Below are 6746 nucleotides of genomic sequence, written 5' to 3'. Positions count from 1 at the left end.
TCGAGGATCGACAGGATAAGAAGCTTCAAAGGAAGCATGTACCGATCGTAAAGGTTAAATGGGATGCCCGTAGAGGTCCCGAGTATACGTGGGAGGTAGAGTCCACAATGAAAGAAAAGTACCCTCATTTGTTTCAGTAAATCTCGAGGTCGAGATTTCTTTTAAGGGGGTGAGGATGTAACACCTCGAAAATTCACGTCAAATGAAATAATGACACGTGTCATGTACGACAAAAAGCATTATAAAACCCGGATTTAGTTAAAGATGTATGGCAAGATTTTTAAACTGTCGACATGTTAATTTATACCTCTGAACGACTTTATTATAAATCCCAAAACCCTAACATGATTAATAAACATCTAAGTATACCTTTAAATCCGGTGATTTTCTATTAATAATGGATTCCAAGATTTGCTAGAATGGATCCTATGAAATAATGCTTGATAAGCTTTCGTATATAATTTCTAGTAATGATTCAAACCAATAATTCTACAAGATTGGGTAGACAACTGATCAAGCATGGGTTAAAAGGCCTCATACTGTCAAAATCAGGCTCAAAATCACATCATGCAAGTTGCCTGTTCAAAGCTGGAAAGGTTAATTTTTTTTGCCTTCTGGCAAAGGCTTACGGACCGTAAAGGTCCTGCCTTACGGTCCGTAAGGAGTGCCCAGCGACAGCAAGTTGGCTGTTGGCTGTTATAAACGTTTTAACCGACTTAAAACGATATTTTCACTCTTATGGGCGACCCCTAACTGTTCCTAGGCACTAGGAAACACTTGTAATGATCTGGGATCCATGCTAGCCTTGCTTGTCACGATCTTATGCAATCAAGAACACTATAAAAGGCCAATGAGTTGCAACATTGTGTTCACTCTTTTCTTCTGCATTTCTGGAGCTTCCTGGAGCTTAAGAGCTGATCCTAAGCCTTCCTAATCGTGCATAGGACTTCATAAGTATGCTTAACCCTTCTTAGTTGAGTTTTTACTGAGTTTTAGCTTAAAAGTCAAACCGTCGTAATTAACGGTTGACTTAATGATTAATCTTTAATGGTCCAGTGATTAGTCGAATCAAAGGTAGTTATAAGTTGGTAATCATGTGGGCTTTAAACCCTTGAAAGGGCACCCTCTGATTCCCACTCTAACTCGATCAAATGTCGGGTCAAAGTTGCTTAGAAAAAAAGTCAACAGGAGCTTAATTTTTGAATTAACACATAATTAACAATGTAGAAGGCATGTAACCTATTTTATCACTCATATAACTTGGTAATAAGTATAAGAACTGGTCTAAGCTTGTTTGATCCGACAATTTTCTGTTTAGACCCGGTTCGGAACCGAAAGTCGCAAAACTTTGACTTTTGCTTTGACTTCAGTTCTGACCCGTTTTAGTAGAAGTTTAGAAATGCCTTAGGACTTCCTTAGGACCAGGTTACCTGATAGTATAACCCTCTGTGACTGGTTCGTTGATTGTCCGAGTCGTTTGCACATTTCCGTTAAATGCTTAAAAGTTGACCATAATGCCCTTTTGATCATAAAACAAGAATTTTGGGAATGTGAGAGAGCAAAAATCTTTGTTACTGATTTATAAACATGTACCTAAAATTTCATAACGGTTCGAGGTCCAGAATAGGAGTTATGCTAAATAGCGCAATTAAGGAACTTTTGTTAATTAAACGGCGCACTTAGCATAAAGCCTATTCAAAACCCAATTTCGACACCAAACCTTTTACACACTGATGTAATATAATATTTTGAGATTTTTAATTATATTTAACCTACTCATAACCTAAGGTTATGGCATTGATTCGGTAACTGCCGATTATACCCTTTTCGAGCATAAAACGAGTTCTACATAGTATTTTGACACCAATCCAATTGCTACTGATTTTATATAATAAATAAAGTATTTTGAACTATGTAACCTGATCAGAAAACTCAGATTTCCTGTTTAACCCAGAAATCGCTTAAAATGGCTTTTTACGCGTATTAAACGCCTAGTATAGCTTTAAAACCATTTTGTCACATAAGACTTAACACCAACTGATTTACCCTGTTAAAATAAGTTATTTTACTGATTTATTCAGACCCGAATCACAAGAGTTTAATTAATCGCTTTTATAATCTTTAAAATGACCAAAATACCCCTACGGGGCTTATATTGAGATTAAACTCGTTCTGGGCATAATGGAAGGTATCCTACTAATATCACAACATATTTAGGGCATATTAACTTAGGAAACCTGTAAGTGACTCTCATGGTTACCCGTTACGCTTTCTGCGTGTTCGGTTCGGTTTATGTAACTAGTTTACATAAATTAGCCGAAACGGGTCAAACCTCATCGTTTTTATCTCAAAATCCAGAAGGTGTTTAGTTTATCCATATTATACAAGTCTTTAAACTTGTCGGGACTAAAACACATTCTATTCCGGTCTTCGCCTAATCATGCGTTCGAACCGTATCTTTCGTTAAAACTAACCGGTCTAAGTTTAGGCTTAATTAAAGACCCGTTAGGATTCTAATAGGTTATATTAAACCTTCGTTCCAGAATAGGAGACCCGGTAAAAGCTATACGCACTTGCTATTTTGTGATTGATACTTGCAAAGGTAAATACTTTTAACTTAATTTCCCTTATACGGGCTTGGGGTACGGTATATAAAATACCGCTTGGTCCAGCATTGAATCTTTGATCGAATAGAGATTAAATCATTGATATGCTTTGTTTTGAAATGTTTTGTTTGCTTAAAGCCTTTGGGGGGTTAATGACCATGTCCCGGATATCCTTGGCATCATCTTACGAGATGGCCACGACCTGAGCACGGGGTGTAGGCGTACACCCGTCAGTGCATAAATGAATAAATAATGTGGTGTGTCTATTGAGCTTTAACACGGTCTACAGATCGGGCTACTGAACGCATTAGGAACATGTAATTCGTTTACAAGTATTATATTCAAAATAATTATCCCAAGTTATAAAAGTTTGTGCCACGTGCATTCAAATCAATTTTATTAAACTTTTCAAAAAGAGTCGGTTGAATGTATTTACCAGTGTAAACTGACGTATTTTCCCAAAAAAGTTAAGTGCAGGTACTACGCGAACTAGGCTGGCTTTCTCCTAGCGTCCTCAATAAGTCTCGCAAGCTTGGATGTCAAAACTGTTGAACAATGTTTCCTATTTTTATTTATCCCCCTGTGGATTATTTTCAACTGTTTGTGATACTTGATATTACAATTATATTCGGTTGAAATTTATCTATCTTTTGCTTCCGCTGTGCATTTAAATATTGTGTTGCTTGACTATAATGTTACCAACTACGTCACGATAATCCCCCACCGGGCCCACCGGTGAAACGTGTAAATATCGGGGTGTGACATATTTATTTTGAAAAGATTTTGGAAGTTAGCACTTAGAGCACATAATAGGCGAATTCCGACTGATCATTCATCTAACACGTCTGTCCGGTTTCATTTTAGTTGGCCATTTATTACTTTATTCGTTTGACCCGTTACCACAATAACATACCTGAATTGACTCGTTTCATGATCAAAATATTCATGATATCCTACATAAGAAGCACATGATTGTTATATTTAAGATTGTAAAGAAGACAATGTTCTATCTAAGATTGTTCTATTTGCATAAAAAACCCAGAACTAAAAGATTTCAATTTATAAGTTGAATATATATGAAACCCTAAAAAACGTCCAATTTAAGTACCAACTATTCAAACAAAAAAAAATTCCTCCGAAATACACAAATACCACCAAACCTGATCACCAATTCTATCACCTGATTTCAAAACAATACACACTGTCATCAATAACTATAAACAAAAACATTATTATATTAACAACGAAGAACCCTAAGGAATATCTTGGATAAAAATTCACAAAAAAAGAAGATGATTCAGGAGCGCATTTGATGATAAAAGCACCAAAATTAGGACATGGAAGAAATACCAGTAAGCAGAGGTGTTTTATCCCAAAACAAAATCCATTGGTGCTGAGTTTTCATTTTGTCCTTCAAGTTTACTATTGTTTCTTTCAACAAAAAAGAAAACCAGCTCCACTTTATTTTGTTTACGAAATTTATCGCCTCTTCAAACTGCACGGATCTCTTTGGTAGGGCCTCTTCATCCTCGATGACATTGATTTCAAAGCCCTTTGGCAAGAAAGTGTTGAACCCAAAAATTAGATTATTGTGACCTTTAAACAACTCTTTCACCCTTGCTATGACACTTGTTGTATCAAACTATCAATTCTGCATCAGAGAATTTCTTAATTAGGTCAAACCGATGTCAATATGGTCATTCTTCCAACAATAAATTATGGGTGTTAATAAAGCCACACCCTTAACTCTTGTTTTCACACCATCTATACGGGTCGTATAGGGTTATACGGGACATCTTATTTTCTCGCAAATGAAATCTTTCTGCCTAGCAAAGGAAATGCATCCACTCACATAAGAGTAACATGGTCTTAAATTTCAGAAGCATCTTCTGTAGAAATGGTCACATAATCAGAACTCAGAAGCACAACCATTTCACTAAGTTCAGAGTATAGAAAAGATGAGGACATAAGGGTAAAGTTTATAAACAAACCATGTAACTTTCTTCACGGTAATTAAATGTATAAACTTTAAACCTTTGTTCACTAACTCTTGTCACCCCTCCTGAACACTAATGATAATAACTTAATAAGGAAAAATAGATATAATAGCTTGAAACAATACTGAATTTTAATCATATAGTGAATAATTAAAAAACGCTTAAAAAAGACTCATAGTGTAAGAAGAACAAAGCATGTGTTCTTAAATTTGGAGAAAGTCCCTCTACAACGATGGAATCAAAATTCATCGGGGACTAAAAGAATTTGTGGAAAACAATCTATTTGTAAAAGAAAATGAGCATGCCCATAGAATGCATAACAATCCAATCAAATGAGACCTTCAACTCATTTGACCCGTTTCCATTTAAATAAATCTTTAGCTTTACTCTTTATAGCATAATACAATATAACAGAGTAGTGAGTAGGGATAAGTCAATGTCATCGGGTACCGAAAACGAATATCCAAACTGACTCAATTTTCGGAACCAATTAGGTTCGACATTCAACGATTCGGTACCGGTATTTACCCGTTTTTTACCTTGAAATACCAGTCCGAACTGGTACCCATTTTTTTGGGATTTTCGGTACCGGTTGGTGCCGAGCTCATCCCTATTAGTGAGTTCAGATTACCTGCTTTCCACCACTGGACACGAAAACCGAGAACAAATTAAATGCAATGTCATTACTACATGAAGCCACATCGGGCTACAATTAAACCCATTAAACAACATAAAGCTTCACAACTTGTTCAATCTTGGTTTGATAAACAACGCAACCCTAATTCATGCCTTTGAATGACAAACCGACCACCTTAGTTGTTTGGCGTACAAAAATAACCAATTGTAGTCAAGTAGAAAGAGTGACAGAAAAATAGCAGAGTATCAAGGCCATACCTTTATAGCACTATGCATGGAATCCAATGACATGAATTCCTCAAAACCAAAACAAAATCCCAGTTGCTGGAAATAAGAAAAACAAAAAAACAACTTTTAAAAAATAACGAAGACCATAAAAATTTTAAAGTGATCGAACAAATGAAATTACAAAAATCAAACCTTATTACTTCTGACTTCTGACTTGCACCAGATTAGTTTCAATTTAAACAATAACTTGTAAAATCCCTAATCCCAAATTAACCGGATACTAACAATATAATATCAGAGATGGTCTTCACGACTTTGATTGTCAGAGATGGACTTGTAAGAACCCTAATCCCAAGTTAACCAGATCTAAACAACATGAAAAAGATTCAACGGATGAAAAAGAGATATGTTACATTGATACAGCTAACCTGATGATGTCCGAGAGTAGATGATGATTAGGATTAGGGTTTGTGTGATTGAGAGCTACGTTTTAGAAAGAACAATATTAACAACAATATTAATAGTTATGAACAAATTAATTTGATACCTGATGATGCTATCTCAGGATCGTTGACTCACGATGTATGATTTCTTCATAGAATGTGAAACCTAGGGTTTTACAAAGGATATAAATCTGAAATCAAGTGTTCTATAACAAATCATATGAAAAAAAACAAAGAATCAATGGAGAGAATTTAGACAAACAGTACCTACAATAAACAGGTATGAAACATATTAAATCCAATCAGAATCGATTGAACTTCATAGACTTGAAGGTGAAGAACAAAGGGAAATCAGGAAGCGTGAAGGAAAAGAGTGAGGGATTTAGGGTTCTGTAAGCGCGTGAAATGAGGCGAATGAGTGATTTAGGTTTGTTAAATACTTTATATACTGGTACGTGCGCGACTATACATATTTTTACAATGAATTTACACACGAATTGGTTTTAAATTTATAAAAGTGATTATTACTTTTACATCAAAACACACACGAAAGAGGCAAGTGTACCCCGTCATATATGTAGTAAAGTATCGGTAAGAACCAAGTGTCGAACCACGGAAATGGGCGGAGAAATAATACTAGACCTTTGTCACTAAATTACCGGTAAAAACATAATTTGTTTTGGTTTTTAATTAAACTAAAGTAAGCATAAATAAATACTTATAAAACATAGTAAATTATATATAAATAGCCTTGCTTAATACACAACCACAGCATGTCAACTAAGTCAGTTTTGGCATTTAGAAGCATTCGGTCAATTTTCCATTTCGAGACAATT

General features: G+C 35.3%; 1 long non-coding RNA gene across 1 annotated transcript; it reads right to left on the bottom strand.

The window, feature by feature from the left end:
* Positions 1-5578: 5578 nt before the first annotated feature.
* On the bottom strand, positions 5579-6319 carry LOC110883017. Its single transcript, XR_002560325.2, has 4 exons — positions 6178-6319; positions 6015-6076; positions 5896-5950; positions 5579-5812 (listed from the first exon to the last, which is right to left on the bottom strand). It is a non-coding gene; the product is annotated as an uncharacterized LOC110883017 (long non-coding RNA).
* Between the last annotated feature and the right edge of the window lie 427 nt (positions 6320-6746).

Source organism: Helianthus annuus, chromosome 10 (assembly GCF_002127325.2).
Source record: "Helianthus annuus cultivar XRQ/B chromosome 10, HanXRQr2.0-SUNRISE, whole genome shotgun sequence".
Taxonomy (NCBI): domain Eukaryota; kingdom Viridiplantae; phylum Streptophyta; class Magnoliopsida; order Asterales; family Asteraceae; genus Helianthus; species Helianthus annuus.
The sequence above is the reverse complement of the archived record's forward strand: the minus strand, read 5'-3'. Positions and strand labels throughout refer to the sequence as shown.